General features: G+C 35.3%; 1 protein-coding gene across 8 annotated transcripts in view; it reads left to right on the top strand.

Annotated features, from left to right (window-relative positions):
• Positions 1 to 21375, top strand: part of HPCAL1 (hippocalcin like 1) — a 212288-nt gene that overhangs the window by 110215 nt on the left and 80698 nt on the right. For 5 of the 8 annotated variants that reach the window (XM_007476139.3, XM_056813310.1, XM_056813311.1 and 2 more), the window contains exon 2: positions 1750 to 1894. The exons of the other annotated variants lie outside the window; for them this stretch is intronic. The gene's annotated coding sequence lies outside the window, so the exon portion shown is untranslated. The remainder of the gene's footprint in view (positions 1 to 1749; positions 1895 to 21375) is intronic. 8 annotated transcript variants of the gene reach the window in all.

Below are 21375 nucleotides of genomic sequence, written 5' to 3'. Positions count from 1 at the left end.
TAGTATCCCAGTTTTTCCAGATCTCCTCCAACTTGTCATTTTCCTTTTCTGTCTTATTAACCAACCTGAGAGTTGTATGGTGATACCTCTGTTATTTTAATTTACATTTTTCTAATCAAGAGTGATTTAGAGCATTTTAACATATGACTGTAAATAGCTTTGATTTTATTTCTTCTGAAACATATCTTTTGATTGTCAATCAGGGAATGACTCACATACTTATAGTTCTCTCTATATCCTCTAAATATATAGTTCTCTATAAATTTGAGAAATGAGGCTTTTTGTCAGAGAATCTTTTGTAAAATTCCCTCCCCCCCAGTTTTTTGCTTTCCTCCTAATCTTTACTGCATTGAATTTGTTTATGTAAACCCTTTATAATTTAAAGTAATTAAACTTTGTATTTTATGTCCTATTTATCTCTAGTTCTTTCATAAATTCTTCCTTTATCCATGGATCAGGTAAGGCATTCCATGGTCCCCTAACTATTTATGATATCTTCCTTTATGTCAAAATCATTTGATCTTGTCTTGGTATTCATTATGAGATGTTAGTTTTGTTTTATTTCTTTATCTAAAATACAGTTATTCTGTTTCCTCTTCCTTAATCTGGGCAATTTATATTTTTATTAATATTCATCCATTTCATTTAGATTACCAGATTTATTGGCGTGTAATTGGACAAAATAGCTCCTAATTATTGTTTTAATTTCCTTTTCATTGATATGAATTCACCTTTTTCATTTTCAACTGCTAATTTGGTTTTCCTTTCTTTTTTAATCAAATTATCCATTTATTGTTTTTTTCCATAAAAATGGCTTCTAGTTTTATTTATTAAATCAATGTTTTTTCTTACTTTCAATTTTTATTAATCTCTCCTTTGATATGCAGGATTTCTAATTTATATTTAATTGCAGATTTTAAATTTATTATTTTTCTAGTCTTTTTAGTTGCATGCTAAATCTGTTCTTATCATGTTAGCCATGTTAATCTGTTCTTTTTTTCTACTTTTTATTCAAGCATTAAGATATACAAAATTTCCCCCAAGTACTGCTTTAGCTATATCCTATAAATTTTTACATATTGCCTTATTGTCATCAATCTCTTTAATGAAATTATTGATTCCTTCTATAATTTGTTTTTTTTTTAATCCACTTATTTTTTAGAATTAGATTAATTGCCTATTAAGTTGTTTTTGTTTTTTTCCCAAATCCTTACCTTCTATCTTGGAATCAATACCATGTATTGGATCCAAGACAAAAGAGTGGCAAGGGCTAGGCAATAGGGGTTAAGTGACTTGCTCATGGTCATACAACTAGAAAGCATCTGATACCAGATTTGAATCCAGGACCACTTGTCTCTAGGCCTGGTTTTCAATCTATTGAGTCACTTACCTGCCCCCTACCCAATTAATTTTCAATCTATGTTTTCATGGCCCTTCATTAAAAGTAATTTCTATTATATTTTGATCTGAAAAGTATACATTTAATATTTCTTCATTTGATTGTAATGTTTAGATTTTTATGATCCTATTACATGGTAAATTTTTTTTATAATATAATATGCCCTGAGAAAAAAATGTATTCCTTTCTATTATATTCTCTTCCCTCCAGAGGTCTATCATATTTAACTTTTCTAAAATTCTGTTCATCATTTTAACTTCTTTCTTGTTTATTTTGGTTAGCAGTTGAATCTCTTAAAGGTTTGAAATGCATTTGACTTGATTTTTGTGTATCCTGTTCTTGACTTTTAGAAATTGTTCATACTGGGCAACTACCTCATTCCATTGAGCTAAAAGAGTCATCGTTATCATTGTCATCTTCCTCATCACCATAATCATCATCGCTCACAACTGTAAAACCAACCACAAAGCACTTTTCTTGAAACCATCTTGTGAGGTAGGTAGTTCCACATATATTTGTTTCCATTTTATTGCTATGGAAACTAAGGTCTGAGAAGGGGAATGACTTGAGCATAGTAAGCTAGTAAATGTTATAGCTAGAACTCATACTCATGTCTTGTAATTCCTAAAATCAGTACTTTCCCCATATCTTAGTGTGTAAAGTAGACCAAGTATACATTCTCAAATAGTCTTTCACATCTGTCATTTTAATCAGATAAAAACCCAATATCCTCAAAAATAGATGATAGGAAAATCAAAGGAGGGTCAACTAAAGGGTCAACTAATCAGATTTCTTCTTTCCTAGAGAAGACAGTTCCTCTTTCCAATCCTCAGTTTCCTCATGTATAAGGTGAAGGGATTAAACTAGATAAAGTCTAAAGCTTTTTATAGCTCCTACATCCTATGATTTTTATGATCTGCCTCTCATCACCCTCCTAAGATCAATTCTTTTTTTTTTTTTAAATAAACCCTTGTTTTCTGTCAGTGACAGTTCTAAGTAAAAAAGGCAAGGGCTGGGCTTTCTCAGAGCCACACAGCTAGCAAGTGTCTGGGGCTATAAATGAACCTAGCTCCTCCTGAATCCAAGTCTGATTCTTTATCCACTGTGCCACTTAACTACTCCCCAAGACCAATTCTTGCCTATTTTTGACATACACTTAAATTCTCACCTCCTCTATGAAAAGCCTTCCATGACTATTCTAGACTAACCAATCCCACCTTTTTTGTGTATTCCTATAGCATTCACTTTTCAAACCACAAAATTTAGTGCTTAATTATATGTCATTTTCTTCCCTGGTTGTTTAATATATGCAAATTTTGATTTCCTAATAAGATTGCTCCCTGACAAAGTTTGTCTGAGGCTAAAGAACCCCACTTTCTGTCCCTTTTGTAGCTTTTAAAGTCTTTGACATATCAATGGGCACAACATAAGCATATAACAAACAATTGCTAACTTGGCTTGTTGACTCAAAAAAAAAAAGATTCAAGTGGCTTAGACAATATGGAGCTAGCCTTCATTTTTATCTGTTAAGCTAATGATTGCTTTATAGCTAACCTTAACCTAAAGATCTTTATATTATGATAACCTCTCAACTGATTGGGCCCTTTTCTTTTCCCCTTCTGTACTGTGTTTATCTTGGTCATCTCATCAACTCCCATCAACTCCCTGCTGGTGATTTCCAAATCTGCTTATCTAGTGCTTACCTCTCTGCTGACCTCCAGTCCCTAATCTCCAACTGTCTATTAGACATCTCAGAGTCAATATCCCTTGGCATCTTAAACTCATTGTATCCAAAATGGAACTTAGTACCTTTCTCTCCTTTCCCAAACCTTACCCTTCCAAAATTCACTATTCCTGTTATCTGCCCAGTTTCCAAGGAGAATCTCCACTCGCAACCTAGGAGTTCTTACTCTCACTCTACATATATGACATTGCCAAGACCTATTAATTTTACTTTCATAACATCTCCTATATGTCCCCTTCTCTTCTCTGATTTTGCCATCACTCTGGTAGAGTCCTTTATTACATCGCCATAGTCTCCCCACATTCTAGTCCATCTTTCTTTTTTTAATTTTATTTTTATTATCATGCAAAACACTTCTATATTGGTCATTATTATAAGAGCGCCCTCATATAGAAACAAAACCCCAAAATAAAACAATAAATACGATGATTTGAAAGATGACTCCAGCACCTCTTTCTTTGAAGGTGGGTAGCATTCCCTATCATAAGTCTTTCAGGATTGTCCAGATTGTTACATTGCTGAGAGTTGCCAAATTTTCATAGTTGACCATCATACAATATTGCTGTTACTATGTACAATGTTCTCCTGGTTCTGCTCAGTCATCTTCTTACAGTGTATGCCTGGCCATGCCACCTCCTTGCTCAGTCAGCATTCTATCATCTCCAGGATCAAATACAAGACCTTTTGGTTGGCATTCAAAACCCTTCATAAACTAACCCAACTTTATTTCCATTCTTCTTATTCTTTATACTTCCCCCATCGTTACACACATATTGTTCAATCTAATAATATTGATCTCCTTTTCTTTTCCTGAATAAAGTCCAGTGCTTCCTGACTCTCTGTCCACTGCCTCACATTGCTTATAGATTGTGTAAGAAGAGACTTAGAAAAGCATCATTGAATCAGATGGTGGCTGACTCTAAATGCCCAGATAAGAAGTTTAGACTCTATTTACTTGGCAAAGGCCATAGAATTTCTAATATGTCATTAACCAAATATCTTAGGATTCTCATATTATGATTTTTGTGATGAAGCAGGAATCAAGTTATCAAAAATTATTAACTCATTGTTTTTGTTGACAACCAGAGTTCCCTTTGCTATCCTTTTAGAGGCCCAATTCATTTCAGTTTATAAAAAGGCAAAAGAGAACTATTAACTAACTTAAGCTGCCCTCTGCATGTCCTTGAAGTCTATCTACTCCTTCAAATATGCTCCAAAACATTTTGGAAAAAACAACTTAATACTGCTCTATTTATATAACCCTTATCTCAATGCCTAGGCACGTACCTAGTCTATTATCTTCCAGAACATATTGGGTTAGGCCCCAGGGGCAGGGAGAAATCTAGTTATTCTACCTAGTTTCTTAATCAGGGTAGGAGTACTGCTTTGACCTTAACAGTATTGAAGCTTCTCATCCTTGGATCAATAACATTGGATTGAAACTTCAAAACCCCCCTATCTGATTTTATTCTTGATTTTCTCCTGACCCTTTCACTGAACAATGACCAGCCTCTATCTTTATCCTAAGGAAAAATAACAATAAAAGCTTCAGTTTTTAATAATACTTTCAGATTTACAAAAAATAGTTTCTATACCTCAACAACATGAGGATAAACAATGCAAATATTATTGTCTTCACACTGTTGTTGCTGCTATTGAGTCTTTTCAGTCATGTCTGATTCTTATGACCTTATTTTTTTTCTTGAAGTGGTTTGCCATTTCATTCTCTAGCTCATTTTATACATGAGGAAATTGAGGCAAACATGGTTTAAGTAACTTGCCCATGGTCACACAACTAGCAAGTATCTGAGGCCAGATTTGAACTCAGAAAGAAGAGTCTATCTATCTACTGCACCACCTAGCTGTTATCGCTTCATTATCAAGAAATGACCACTCAAGGAGTATCCAGTTCTTTGCTTTTACTTTAGTCACATTCTATTTTCCATCTCCATGCCTTTACATAGCCTGTCTGTCCCTCAGGTCTGGATTATATTCACTCCTCCCCTCAATTTCAAATCCCTGATTTTCCCCAAAGATAAATTTACATGACTCAGAGACAGTGTGATATAGTGGAAAGAGGTATAGGCAAGTCACTTTGCCTCAGTTCCCTCATATGTGAAAAGAGGAAATTAGGCTAAATGAACTAAGGTATTTTCTAGTTCTAGCATTCTATGATGAAGTCTGGAGATCTGGATTCCAATCCTGGTTCTACGACTAATTTGCTATCATTTGAGTCTGTTACTTCCTATCTATGATTTCTTAGTATTGAGACAGTTGAACCAGTGAGTCTTTCCACTGACTTTTCACCTTTACTTTCTACCACTGACTTTCTATGGTTCTTTGCCTTGGGTGCTTCATCTCTTAATGTGAATAAGTTTATCAGATTCTTTTGGAGGAAAAGGGCAAGACATGGACAGCTTGAGTAAACTATGAAAAGGGGGAAAGAGAAAGCTCAGAAAAGACCAGGAAAACAGGACAAGAGTGGGCCCCAAAGATAATATTCCTTACACCAGAAAAAAATCCACACATATTAGAGAGGGAATGAAATAATGAATCTATTAAATATTAAATTCACTTCTAATTAAAGTTTTCTATGTAGGTCCTATAGATTTGGGATGAAAAAGACCTGAATTCAGCTCTTGCCTCTTTCACTTACTAGCTGTCCTATGCTGAGCAGGTCATAACCTCTCTGGACCTTAGTTTTCTCATCTTTAAAATAATAGCACCTACCTTGGGCTTAAGAAATGGCTTAAGAAGTAACATATGTAAAACAATTCATAAATCTTTGTAAACTCATATATTCCTAATATGGTATTAAATTTGAAATTGTGGGTCTGTTTGGTTAGAGTGCAGGAAGAAGACTATGTTCTCAGAGTTAGCTTTGGTGCAGAAAGGAAACACTTCCATGGCCCCCAAGTTGTACCTCCTGACCAACTTCAGACTTGGATCAAAAAGATGGCTAAGGACTTTCCTAATTTTCTCTAATTGCCAGTCCTTCCTACCTCCTACCCCAGAGAATTATTACCTATGCAAGAGAGTACTCCAGTAGAACTTCAACAAAGCTGAAGGTATGTGGAGGCTACAAAATGGTAACTTTAAAAGGAAAAAGTCTTCAGATGGAAATAGACATTTGTCACCCTACCTCAAATAAAGAGACCAGCAAAACAATGGCATAGATTCTGGGGCGTAGACTGCATTCACACCTTTGTCCTTAGCCACTCGTCTATGTAAGATTCCCAGTGGAATAAGAGGGGTGAAAATGACTGAACTGAAACGGATTATTCTAAAGTACTATGGAGAAGGAACTTTGGAATGAGGCAGAATTTGTGGAAAAGCTAAGAGTCTTTGACCTAATTGAAAAACCCCAGCTAAAGAGATCCTGGTTTCCCTAGCACAGCCAGTGACTGAAGGTAGGATATGGGATACCTCTGCCCACCAAGAGTGAGCCAGGGAGATCAGTGGGTTCGCCTCTTTATCAGAGAAGCCATGCCCTGAGGATAACGCAGGCAATGATGAAACAACTCTGGCCAGCCCCATTTAGCAGTCTAGAGACTAGTAAGGAACCAGTACAAGTGACCTGCTCAACCCAGTCAAGCAGAGACACTGCATTTTAGGAAGAAGGTAGACTTCTGATCTCATAGAGATCATGTGTCCTACAAAAAGCCATTCATTCAAGTTTTGCAAGGACCATCTAGAGAGAGAAAGTGCACTGAAATGCACTAATGCTCACTGCCAGTTTATGCCTATGTTTTCCCATCTTGGACTCTGCATTTATTTATGAAAAAAATGTCCATAGTGTTGGGGGAATTGCTTTATAACTACTGTTCTTGCTATGCAGTTCGAATAAATGCCTTTGCTAACTTAGTCTATCTGCTGATTAAGGGGAAGCTCTCTGGTAGGGGCTCATGAACTAGCATTTAAAAAGTTAGTCACCCACCGGATTACATCTTAGAAACCTGAAAATAGAATCAGACACCCCTTTAGGGACCCAACCTACTATTGGTATAAGTTGAGCAAGTGACCTCTAAGGAAGGATTATATTTATCTGTGAGTCTTATGTTATCTCATAGTCCCTACCTTCAAGGAGGCTACATTGTCTTCTTTTTGTCTCTTGTATCTCAGGTACCTAACACAGTGCATGGAATGTTTCATGTAGTAGATGCCCAATAAGTGCTTGTTTCTCAATTGATTTATTTGTAGGAAACCATTCCCACATATTTCACAAAGGTTGGTCAACAGAATAGTCTTTGTACCTTTTGGCAATGTGTTATAAGGAATTTTTGGATAAGGGCCCCCTTTTCCTCTCAACTTTCTCAAGATATCTTCCAAAGGATTTAATTGAACTGATGTATGAGAACTCTGAAGAGCTCTGGTATTGAAAGTGACTACTGTTCTAAATTCCCTTCTCTAGCCTACTCCACTCAAGAGTAAATTTGTAAGAGATCTCATTGATAAAGTAATGAATTCCTCTAAGAGTTTTTATCCAGTCTTACTAACAAGAAACAACTTAGGTTATTTGGTACCCTTGGCATTAAAAATAACTTCTGGTCAGCCTTAATAACTTTACTTCAGGTCTGTTGTTGGTTCTGTGATTGCTAAGAAGAATGTCCTTGAAGATAAGGAGGTAACTTACTTCAGCCAACAAAGTCAGGCTCCCTCTTCTTTGTTTAACAGTCCAGTGACTGGATTGGTTAGAGTTTTTGTTTTGTTTTTCAGTTCTTAAAAAAATCAAAGAAAGATGACCATTGTCTTTTGTCCAAAGACTAGTCTAAGGGCAGAATATGTTATCCCCAAACCTTAAGCCACCAGGTAATGGATTTTCTTTTTGTCTACTGTGATTCATGAAGACCTGACTCCAAAGGCATGTGGTTGGTTATAATCTGCAAAGGTCAATAAAGTTTTGATCATACCAGTAAAATCATAGATCATTTGAAATATTGAAATAAGAAGTTATCATTTTTTGGACTTTTTTCTAATGGGAAAAGACATTTTGTTGTTTGCTTTTTTAAAATGTGCTTATTGATGACTTTTATTTGTTCATCATGTACATTTCCTAAGGTTCCTTCCTGCTCTAAATCTATCCTTCTGTGACCCAATATTTCTCTTCCCCCTCTTCCAGAGAATCATCCCTCTTATGAAAGAATTAAAAAGAGAGAAAAAAGTACACTCAAACTAATCAACACATCAAACAAGTTTGTTATATCCAGTATATGTACCATACCCATCATTCCAAACTTAAACAGGGTGTGTGTGTGTGTGTGTGTGTGTGTGTGTGTGTGTGTGTGTGTGTGTGTGGTCTCATATCTCTTGTTTGGGGTCATACTCAATAAATCAATCAATCAATATTTAGTAAATGCCTACTATGTGCTCAATGGTAGAGATACAAAAAGAGACAAAAGACAATTTATATTTGTAGTACATGGTTTTTTTTTAAACCCTTACCTTCTATCTTGGTAAGGGCTAGGCAATGAGGGTTAAATGACTTGCCCAGGGTCACACATCTAGGAAGTGGCTGAGGCCAGATTTGAATCTAGGGCCTCCCATATCTAGGCCTCACTCTCCATCCACTGAGACACCCAGCTGCTCTCCTTGCAGAACATGGTTTTGATTGTTTTGTTTTTGTTCTTTGCGTTTCCATTGTTGTAGTCATTGTGCATATTGTTTTCTTGTTCTGCTTACTTCAATTTGAGTCAGTTCATGTATCTAACCAAGGTTCTGTGGATTCATCTTTTCTTATACCACAGTAATATTCTGTTACTTTCAGGTACCACATTCCCCAATCAACATACAATTGTTTCCAATTCTTTGCTACCACAAAAAGTATAACTGTAAATAAAAGTATCTAGGTGGTATGATAGATAGATTTCTGGGCCTGAAATCAGAAAGAACTGCATTCAAATCTGACTTCAGACACTTACTAGATGTGTGACCTGTGAAAGTCACTTAACTTGCCTCCATTTCTTCATCTGTGAAATGAGCTGGAGAAGGAAATAGCAAGCCATTCCATTATGTTGGCCAAAAAAACTCCAAAAGGGGTCATGAAGAGTTGGACACAACTGAAAATGAGTAAATGACAAATAGTTTGATATTTATGTAATCTTTCTTTTTGTCATTGATCTCTCTGGGATACAGGCCTAGTAGTGGTAAAAAAAAAAGGAGGTTTTAGTCATTTTTGATGTAAAATTCCTAATTGCTTTCCAGAAGATTAGAACAATTCACCTCCACCAATACATTAGTGTGCCCAAAAGTAAAGATAGTGTTTTCTCTATCTACCCAAAATTTGCTTAGAAATGAACTGCACACTTCTATCTATATGATATATATATATAATGTTTCAGCAATGTTATGTGTTTTTATAAACTAAATCCTATTTTCACACTGACTTGTAACATCAAAAATGATTCATCTTCAGTTCTCATTTGATCTAAAAGGCATTCGTTAAGTGCCTCTTGTGAACAAGCCTTTGTGCCAGGTGCTGCAAGGATGAATGGGTCATTTTGGCTCAAGAGAAATACTATTAGGTTTGTGCCATAAGAAATTATACTAGCAGACTGGCATATACAGAAGGAATACTCTGATAGTGACATAGCAGGACAAGAGTGGTAGATGGTCCTGAAATATGATCGATGGAAACTTGAAAAAATAATTATCTACTTTAGAATTAGAACTTTAGAGATGGGAAGAACTTCATATAGTCCAGATTCCTCATGTTACAAAGGAGGAAACAGAGACTCTTAGGTAGTGACTGACCTTCAGACCAGGAAAAGAAGATTCACTGACTTCTACTATAGGAGGCATAATGGGAAGAAGAGGAGGTAGAAAGATAATTAGCCCATTCCAGTGAGGAAAGTTCTGGAATTGGAGTCAGAAAATCTGAGTTCAAACTGAAATTTTCCCCCTTATATAAGCTGCTTCACTTCTGAGACTCAGTTTCCCCTTCCCCCTCCATAATTTGTCACCCTCATCCCTTTCAGGCCACATGCCCTATTGCAGAAAGTGCAGGGATCAGGGACAAGAGTGTGAAAACTAGAGTTAGAGTCATCAGTTTGCTACTCATTACCTGGGTGGCCCAGGATGCATCTCTTGGCTTCTCTGGTTCCTGTGATTTCTACAGTTCTTTTTTAGTCTTACTTATTTCTTCAAAGTGAAATGTTTATTGTCACTTAATTTTGCCTGGAGACATTTGCAGCATAGAGGAGTTGGGAGAGGATAGAGAGAGGAAAGAGAGAGAATTTTTAAAGCTATTGGAACCCATATGTAATTTGTCTCAGACTTTATATATAAGTCATAGCATGGCCAGGCTTAGTCATTCTTGAGCCTGGTGGTTTTCCCTCATCACCTTGGTGGCTTGTGGCTACTCTCCCACCTGTCCACAAGGAGAAACCTCCGAGTCTGATGGTTTGAGGCATTTTAGTACTGTAAATAGTGATAGAATTCAGATGAGGTGACTAATTTCAAGATCCAAAATATATTTTCTATATATACTAGACCAGTAACTGTGGAAATTTTTGTTGGAACTGGTCAGTCTTTCTTTTCTTTCTTTTTTTTCCATGTATTTTGGTATCTGCTGTATATGGTACAATCCTGGGGAAACTACTTTCTTTCTTTATAGTAGTTAGGTGAATACTAAAGAAATAGATGTGATTCCTTCCTTCAAAAAAACTTTATACACTAGGTTGATATAGAATGTCAGAGCAGGAAAGGTCCCTCAGATATCAATTTATTCCAGCTCCTTTGTTTTATAAATAAGGAAATAGAGGCTCAAAGAGAGCAAATTACTTACCCCAAGGAATATAGTAACTGCCAGAATTCAAGTTTCTTGACTTCATAAACTGTGCCACCCTAGGCATTTCACCTGATCTTTTTCAGCCTCTGTTCATTTATCTGTAAGCTAGTGTGTCAGACTCAAAAAGAAAGGGATCCCAGCAGCTGCAGTTTAAAAACACAAATTAATATTATTTATAATGTTGGCATTTATTTATTAATTTTGTTATTGCATGAAGCCAAGGGTTTGACTTCTCTGGTGTAAATTACAATATAACCCTATTGGTCTTGTGCAATTATTGCCCATTTCTTTTCATAAGCTCCCCATAGGAAATCTAACTGATGAACTAGAAGCCTTCCTCTAGGTTCTTTCATGGGAAAAAGAGAAAGCACTTAGAGCAATTACTGTTATCCCATATTCTTAAAACATGATCAGCTCTCCTCTTCTAGACATGCATGGTGATTGTTTTTACAATATTTTTCACCAATATTTGTAATATTCTATCACCTTCTTGTTAACCACCATGCTTTTCTCCACTGCCCTTTGGGTTTCCTGTCACTTTGATCATTCAGGTATTGTGTATTCCATGATTTGGAGCCAAATAATTCCACTGGGAAAATATTGATATGGAAAAAAAAGATAGTTGGTGGCATTAAGCAACTTGGGCTCATTCAAAGGACCAAGCAACTTATCAAGTGTATCTCATCTTGCTATTCAATTCCTGGACCCAAATCAATGCCCATACAAGTACTGATTGACATTTCAATACACTGACCATTCATTTGTATGTCATAATCTGAGCAATAGGCATTTTTTTTCATCCTCTTTATTCTTCTATTGTGAAGTCTATCCCTTTTGAATAATCATGGAACTCAGTGAAGAGACCCAACAATGTTCTGGTGCTCAGTGTTATCCACAAATCTGACAAATCTCTCTATCAACTAAGGATCCATCCTCTTTTTTGTTCTTAGCATTAGATATCCTTCATAGCACTGGTGAACATTTTGGTGATCATGTCTCCCAATTTTATGCCTTCCTGGGTTTTTTTTTTTAATAATCAGAGTATTGTTCTGCAAAGTTATCTTTATGGTGATATCTGTCATTTAATCATATTATTTTAGCATTATGAGAAACACCTTATTGAACTAGAGCCTTTAAGGCTATATATTAATTCATTTATTTATCACTTTCTTTATATCAGAAATTTTTTAGGCTCTAGAGATACAAAGTAGGAATAGAACAATCCCTTCTCTCAAGGAACTTAAAATCTGGAAAAAAGGGAGACATGATGTTCACAGATAAAAAAATATAGAAAATATACAAAGTAATTTTATTCAGAAAGAACATAGAGTCATAATCTATTTCTTTAGTATTCACTTAACTATCAAAGAAAGTAACTTCCCAGGATTTTACCGCACATAGCAGATACAACAAATGCATGAATAATAAAAGAAAAGAAAAATCAGTGAACAATGAACATAGTAGCATCTTGTATCCTCTATGCTTGTAAATCAGTCATGTGCCTATGAAGTCTATTGTAGAAAATAATTTATGAAAATCTGGATGTCTCTTTAAAATTTTCATCAAGGATATTTTTAATATTTCTGTAGACAATTCTTATAAAGCAGTAATGTGGTAGAATGGAACAAGTTTCTAGACTCTAGAATAGAATTGGGTTTGAATCTCACATCTTATACTCCTTATTGTATATCCAAGAGCAAGTTCACTTAATTGCCTGGAGAGCCTCAGTTTCTCTAGCTGTAAAATGGGAAAAATAATTCCTGTAGTACTTACCTTACAGACCTATTGTGAGGATCAAATGAGATAATAAACTTTATATGTTTTGCAAAGCTTAAAGTGATATACAAATGTCAGCTTTATTATTATTATTATTATTATTATTATTATTATTATTATTATAGAGATGAGAAAGTAGACTTATGGGTTAGTAGTTGTCAATACACTCTTCAGTTCTTTTTATTGTAATACTGTCATCAGTGATCTTTGTAATGATTGTAATGTTATTATTCATGTATTACATATGAGCATAAAATCTATAATGTTATTATATTTAAATTATTATATAATTGTCATAGAATATAAACATATAATACAAATAAATATGTTGATATTTATTTTTATTCAAAGTTATATATTAAATATATAAACAGATCATTATAATATATAACAAAATATAAATAAGAAATAAAAATAATATAATAAATAAAAATATAATAATGGATATATAAATATATACTATATAATGGATATATTAAATATACAATATAAATGTCATGTTATATAATGACATACATTGGATTATAACACTAATAATCTTATTTTTATTATGTTAATGATAATAAATTAGGAGTTTAGTACATAAAAAGCCCACCTTGGAGTGAGGAGAGTCTTTGGTTCAAGTCCCACCTCTGAGTCGTGTTGGCTATGTCATACTGGAGAAAGTCATTTATACTTCAGTCAGGCCCTCCCTCCCCATCCTCCCTGGACTCTCTGACTAAAAATTGTACAATAGTTGCTACCAGAACTGGTAGGGTCAATTTCTTCCCCACAAATTCCCTACATCAAAATAACCACAGGTCTGAAATAAAGTAAATACAACAATAATGATAACATATTCATAGTGCTTTGAGATGTGCAAAGTGCTTCCTTTTCTCAAAATAGCCCTTCTAGATGCCATGTAGATACCCGATATTTAATTGCCTTGAGCAAATGTTGAGGATTTTAATTTGCATGAATGCCTGGGGCACTGAGATTTGAAGAATTAGTTGGGCAAAATGTTCATTTACAATTTTCACTTTACAGTATTAAAAAAGAAATGAAAGCTAACTTTCAAAAAGTGCCTAAGTAAGTACCTCATATCCTGGGAACCCCAATCTTTCTTGTAATCTAGATATATGAGTACAGTGACTAAGTTAGTTGTTGTTGAAACCGCATCTGTGTTCTGTGGGCTTAGCCCTTGAGTGAGTTCAACCCACCAGGGTGCTCTTGCTGGTGCCCTGTGAGAACTTGTAGAAATTATCTTAATTGTATTTATATAAGATGATGGGAGCCTGGGGGAGGGGAGTGTTTATTTTGCTTTGCCTCCCTTAAGTTCTCCTCTGAAGCTTCCTAGTGATTCAGAGGTGACCCGGAGTTCTCTAATACAAGTTCTAACAGGTCCTACCAGACTGGAAAGACTTCCAGTTGGAGCCCAGTGCCATACTGTGTGCCTGTTATCCAAATTAGCCTAACTAAGTGCTAAGGGGCTCATCACCAAAGACTTGGCCAGTCAGCCCATCAGTCTATCAAATCTATCTACTGAAGCTCATGGGGGGTTCCAATTTGTATCACTGGAGACAGTACCAAAACTAGCGAATCATGAGTCTTTAGGACTATCTTTAATTGGCCAACTCTGCTTCTTTATAACTGAGCCAGCCTTACAGGAACAAACCTGACTGTAGCTATTTCCTGTATTCCAATAGAGTCATTATCCATTTGGACATTTGGGAGAGTTAAAACAGCCCTAGATTTGTGTTCAGAGGACTTTAGGAAAACATTTTACTTCTTGGTTCTCAAATTCCTTAATAAAAGTTGTGCTAAGAATTGTGTTAAAGGCTCTAATCAAGGCAACGTAAAAGTAAGACCACTGGTTACCTTGGGGTTTCATTATGCCCTTGTCAAAATTGAAGAACTGGATTTGATGATGCTTAAAGGCTCCTCCTGGCTGTTAGTTATGGGACTTAAAAGTCTTCATTGAGTTCTTTACCCTTCCTCTTTACAAGTGCCCAGGAGGCTTGATGTCCCCAGCTTGTTCCTGTTGTTAAGACTGATATCCAAAATGCTTGTGCTTAGCTGGGGCTGTTGACTGTGGTTTCTACAACAAATGAGTCATGAGGTATTTTACCTCTTCCTGTTTTCCAATAGTGCCCATATTGAAAATTAGAGGACTTTTCCGGAATGCTTGGAACTTGGTATCCTAGGACTTCTTCCTGTTTAAATGAACTGTGTGGAATGATTCTTTAGAAGTAAGAAAAAGTCTTTCTGTGAGTGTTTAGAGACTACCTCCTGGGCAACCTAAAGGATGTTTTCTTCCTATACTGGATAATGCCAATAAAAAGAATGTTAGTAAACCAATCCCTTGGGCCCCAAACATGATAAACAAATTGAATTTTGTATCTATCTAAACATGGCTTCTTAAAGAGATAGTGTTGTGGACCCAAGTTCAAGGCTCCCCAAGTTTTCCTTGCATTTGTGGTGTGAGTTATAACTGCAATGAAAAGAGTGTTTTCCTACTTGGTTAGGGTAAAGTCAGCATATTAGTCTACCCTGGGGGTTCTAAGGATTATATATATATGTGTGTATGTGTGTGTGTATAAACACATCATATTCATGATACCATCTCAAAACTACATTCCCCTGGCATTCTCAGTTTCCAATTGGATATAACTATAATAACAATAATGATAATAATGATAGTCGCTTGCAATCAGTAATACCTAGGTACATATTGTACTTCTGACACTAATTCTGGTAGGGGAAAAGTCACTTAATTATCTAAGCCTTACTCTCCTTATAAAATGGGAATGATGATGCCTCAATATCCAAGCCAAGGATGGGATAGAAGAGAGATGAAGTCTATTAAGTGCTCTACAAGTCTTCAAGTACTATATAAATATCAGCTACTGTATTATTGCTACTTATTATTGAATAAGCTATGAATTTTTATAGAATTATTATAGAGTACCTATGATGGCTATTCACAGCCTTTGCTTCACAAATTGGGAATGAATTTAATAGAAGGAGGTGCCTAGGTAGCATAGCACCAGGTCTGGACTCAGGAAAAGCTAAGTTCAGATCTGGCCTCAGATATCTATTAGCCATGTGCCTCTTGGCAAGTAAGTCATTTAATATCTTTTTGCCCCAGTTTCCTTATCTGTAAAATGGGGATAATAATATCTACCTCCTATTTTTGAGGATCAAATGGGATAATAATTGTAAAGTGTTTAGGATAGAGCCTGGCAAAAAGTAAGTATTACATAAATGTTAACTATCATTATTATTATTATTATTAGAGTGGAATCAGATGATTTAAAAGTCTGAACAGTATTCAAAATCAGTAAATTCCTATTATATATGCCTGTTGTTATTGTTGTTTAGTTGTTTTGACTATATCCTACTCTTCATGACCCCATTTGGGGTTTTCTTGGCAAAAATACTGAAATGATTTTGCCAGTTTTGCCAACTCATTTTACATAGGAGGAAACTGAGGCAGAGTTAAATGACTTGCCCAGAGTCACATAGCTAATAAGTATCTGATTTGAACTCAAGATTTCCTGACTCTAGGTATAGTGTCCTATCTACTATACCACCTAGCTGCATTATATATGTCTACTCTACTTTATGTTTAAATTTGGGAAATTCAGTAGAGAATAAGACATAAGTCTTTGTGTCTGGAATAGCTTAGATCCTAATAAAGAGAAATTTTATTTGATATCCTAATAATACAAGGCAAGTTCACACTGGATTTAGTCACAAGGTATTGATTGGCTTTATGGTAGGCATGCCACCTGCTTATTACCTGTGAACCATCATAAAGTTACATCTACTCAATGATAATAATAATTTATACCCTTTTTAGGGTTGAAAAGCAATTTATAAGCATGAGCTTTCTTTATCCTTGCAATATCCTGTGATATTACAGATATTATTAGCCACATTTTGTTGATAAGGAAATTAAACTGAGAAAGGTTACATGATTCACCCTTGGTTGTACCACTTGTAAATGTAAAGGGGAAGGATTTAAACTCAGATCTCTCCTGACTCACAGTGTTGCATTGTTCCTACTATATCATGCTGTCTCTTGAATTGGCAAATCTTTATGTTTCATCCTAGATTTAAAAAAAACGTTAAAGTGTAAGATCGGGGGCAGCTAGGTGGTTTGGTGGATAAAGTGCCAAATCTGGAGTCAGGAGGACATGAATTCAAATGTGACCTCAGACATTTCCTAATTGTGTGATCCTAAGCAGTCACTTAATTCCATCTGTCTAGCCCTTGCCCTTTTGTCTTAGAGTTTAAGGGCCTAAATAAATAAATAAATAGATAGATAGATAGATAGATAGATAGATAGATAGATAGATAGATAGATAGACAGATCTATAGATAGATAGATAGATAGATAGATAGATAGATCAATAGATAGATAGATCGATAGATAGATAAATGAATAAAACAAGCCTAGGGTCCAAATGAGTAATACGGAAAATTTATTTGAGGAATTGAAAGATGGGAGATGATTATGAGTGGTAGTAGTCAGGGAAGGTTTCTTGGAGGAAGTGGTACTTGAATTGGACCTGGGACTCTCAAGTCTGGAGAGATCTAGGACACTCCCAGCTTTGTAGCATCTGGGCCAACATTCAGAAAAGAATCACAAAAACAGAATGGAGGCTACCAAAAAAAAGAGACATAATTTTAATGTATATTTAAGTTTAGCTTATTTTTTAATTCTTTTTCTCTGCAAAAGACCATTTTCCTTATTTCACTGGGATATAGCCACTATACTGAATTACATTACCACAATTGATGTGGGAAGCAAGGACAAAACTGTTCAGATGGTCTTAGAGATCATAGACTTTAGACCTAAACTAGACACTATAGATCATTTAGTCCAACCCTATCATTTGTCAGAACAGTGAGGCTTAGAGAGGGAGATCTGTCAAAGGTTAAGCAGTGAACAGGGAGGGGCTATGGTTTGAACCCAGGTCTTTTGACTCTAAATGCAGTTCTTTCATTCTTTCCTCAATCCACACTCTTATCCTGCAGTGGAACAGCTTGTCTTTACCACTTAAATTTCTCTATTTCTGTTTGTCACATACAAACAAGAACCTATACTCCCTCCATTTGATCCTGAGGCTGTCTTAAATGCTTCTCTACTTAGCCTTCAGTTAGATTATGAAAACTTGGTGAGATTTAGATATTATTTGTCTAGGAAGGATGATGGATGGATCAAATAAGAATAGGCCATGTTTGTGAGAGAGAGAGAGAGAGAGAGAGAGAGAGAGAGAGAGAGAGAGAGAGAGAGAGAGAGAGAGAGAGAGAGAGAGAGATTAAGGGCAGGGAACCCTAGCACAAGCAAAAAGCAAGCTAGTTCCTGCTCTCAAGGATTTGAAATTCTAATAGAGGAAAATTAGATTAAAAAGCAAACTAAGAAAGAGAAAGTAAGAAGATACATAGGGACCAGTTTCAGGATACAGTTCAGTAGGGATATGTGAAGGAATGGACTGAATTAAGAGTGGAGTGAATGTGGTTGGTGTGGGTGCTCCCTCAAATAGAGGTTCCAGATGAACTTAACCCCAGATGATAAGACTATATAGACAGCTTACAGATAAGAATATGCCATCTGTCAATACATTCTGCACCTTCTCAGAAACTTGGAGTCGGACTTTAAAGCGTTGCTCCAAGCACAGAGACATTAAATGACTTGTCCCAGTCATGCCCAGGACATGCAGACAGGATATGGATGGAAGCAAGACCTGAACCCAGTTCTTCCTGACTTCATGATGCTCTGCTGCATCTATTTGAACAATTTCATTTTGCAGATGAATTAAATAAAACTCAAAGAAGGGAACACATTTTCTCAAGGTCATGTTGGTAGTGAGGGGCAGATCCAGGATTCAAATCTTTAGCTTCATTGGATGCAATTTCTCTGGCAAATACTTTCCCTGGGATGGATCTACCATGTTTCTCTAGGACCAAGATGGGTACTTGGCTGAGTTTAGCTGATTCCATTGTTAGGCACAAAGCTTGAAAGGAGAGCTGAACAGATTGTACCTTAAGGCACAACTCCAATATCTTATGCCTTACTCTCAATCCAGTGACAGTTAATCAGATTCAGTGAATTCCTGCTGATGAGCTTTGGGGCATTTGTGCTGTGTATTTCCTGAAGCAGTAACCCAGATTCCTCCTCATTTCTGGGGAATGAATAATTTAGTCCTGTTTTTAAAAGGATTGGTTCCTTCTGCAAATCCTAGAGATTGGGCCCTTAGGAAGTCTTTGCTCAAGAACCTCTTTCTTTGTACCCCTTCTGGGAGCCATACCCTGTACCTCTTCCTGGCAGTCTGTTTCCCAAGAGGAGGCTCACAAGTTTTCTCTACTTTTGTTTTTGTTTGTTTTTTCTTTCTTGTTAAATTAAATTAAAAATTTTATTGTCATGCAAAATACACTTCCATATTGGTCATTGTTATAAGAGCAAAGTCATATATAATCAAAACCCCAAAATAAAGCCAAAAATATACTGATGTGAAAGACAACTTCAACAGTTCTTTCTCCGGAGGTGGATAACATTCCATTATAAGTCAGAATTGTCCCAGATTGTTGTGTTTCTGAGAATTGCCAAGTTCTCACAGTTGATCATCATATAATATTGCTATTATTATGTACAATATTGTCCCAGTTTTGCTTAATTCTTTCTGCATCCGTTTCTGCAGATCTTTCCAGCTTTTTCTGAAATCGTTTTGCTTATCTTTTTTTATAGCACAATAGTATTTCATTACCAACATGTACCACAATTTGTTCAGCCATGACATACCCTCAATTTCTAATTCTTTGCCACCACAAAAAGAGAAGCTATAAATATTTTTGTATAAATAAGTCTTTTCCACCTTTTTATTATCTTTTTGAGATAGGGACCCAGTAATGGCATTATTATATCAACAGTTAAGCACAGTTTTTTGCCCTTTGGGCATAATTCCAAATTGCCCTCCAGAATGGTTGGATCAGTTCATCACTCCACCAACAATGCATTAATGTCCCATTTTTGCCCCATCCCTCCCAACATTTACCACTTTCCTTTACTGTCATATTGGCCAATCTGATAGGTGTGAGGTGGTATCTCAATTTTTTTTTATTTGCATTTCTCTACTCTAGTGATTTAAAACATTTTTTCATATGATTATTGATGACTTTGATTTCTTCATCTGAAAATTGGTTGTTCATATCCTTTGACCATTTGTCAATTAGAGAATGATTTGTATTCTTATAATTTTGACTTAGTTCTTTATAAATCTGAGAAATTAGAACATTGGTTAGATTAGTTTTGTTTGCACAAAAGTTTTTTTAATTTAATACAATCAAAATTATTCATTCTACATTTTATAATACTCCATCTCTTGTTTGGTCATAAATTCTTCCCTTTTCCAAAGATCTGCCAGGTAAATTATTCTGTGTTCCCCCATTTAGTTATGGTATCACTCTTTATATCTAAAGTGTATATCCATTTTGATCTTATCTTGGCATAGGGTATGAGATATCAGTTGATACCTAGCTTCTGCCATAGTTTTCCAATTTTCCTAGCAGTTTTTGTTAAAGAGTAGGTACTTATTCCAAAAGGTGGGATCTTTGTGTTAATCAGACACTAAGTTTCTAAGGTCATTTATCCCTGTATCGTGTGTATCTAATCTATTCCATTGATCTACCATTCTATTCCTTAGCCAGTACCAGATTGTTTTGATGATTGCTTATTTATAGTTCAGTTTGAGATCTAGTATTGCTAGGCCTCTTTTCTTCACATTTTTTAAATTAATTCCCTGAATATTCTTGATCTTTTGTTCTTCCATATGAATTTTTAAATTGCTTTTTTTTCTAGTTCTATAAAATAATGATTTGGTAGTTCAATTGTTGCATGACATTAAATAAGCAAATTAATTTAGTTAGAGTTGGCATTTTTTATCATATTAGCACTGCCTACCCATGAGCAATAAATATTTTTCTAATTATTTGAATCTGACTTTATTTGTGTGAAAAGTGTTTTATAATTGTATTCATATAATTCCTGTATTTGCCTTGACAAGTAGATTCCTGGGTATTTTTTACTGTTTAGGGTGATTTTAAATAGAATTTCTCTTTGTTGATAATATATAAAAATGCTGATTATTTATATGGATTTATTTTGTATCCTGCAACTTTACTAAAGTTATTAATTATTTCAACTAATTTTCTAGTTGATTCTCTAGGATTCCTTAATTATACCATCCTATCATTTGTAAAGAGTGATAGTTTGGTTTCCTCATTCCTTTGATTTCTTTTTCTTTCTTTATTGCTACTGCTAGATACAATATTAAATAATAAGGGTGATAACGGACATCTTTGTTACACTCCTGAAAGGCTTCTAATGTATCCCCATTGCATATGATACTTGCTGAAGGTTTTAAGTAGATACTTCTTATTTTAAGGAATAACCCATTTATTCCTATTCTTTCTAGTGTTTTTAATAGGAATGGGTGTTATATTTTGTCAAAGACTTTTTCTGCATTCATTGAGATAATTATGTGATTTCTGTTAGTTTGGTTATTGATATTGTCAATTGTGTCAGTAATTTTCCTAATATTAAGCCAGCCCTGCATTCTTGTTATAAATCCTATCTGGTCCCAGTGAATGATCCTTGGGATATATTGCTATATTCTCCTTGATAGT

This window comes from Monodelphis domestica, chromosome 1 (assembly GCF_027887165.1).
Source record: "Monodelphis domestica isolate mMonDom1 chromosome 1, mMonDom1.pri, whole genome shotgun sequence".
Lineage (NCBI taxonomy): Eukaryota > Metazoa > Chordata > Mammalia > Didelphimorphia > Didelphidae > Monodelphis > Monodelphis domestica.
Note: the sequence above shows the minus strand (reverse complement) of the source record. Positions and strands in the feature narration are given on the sequence as shown.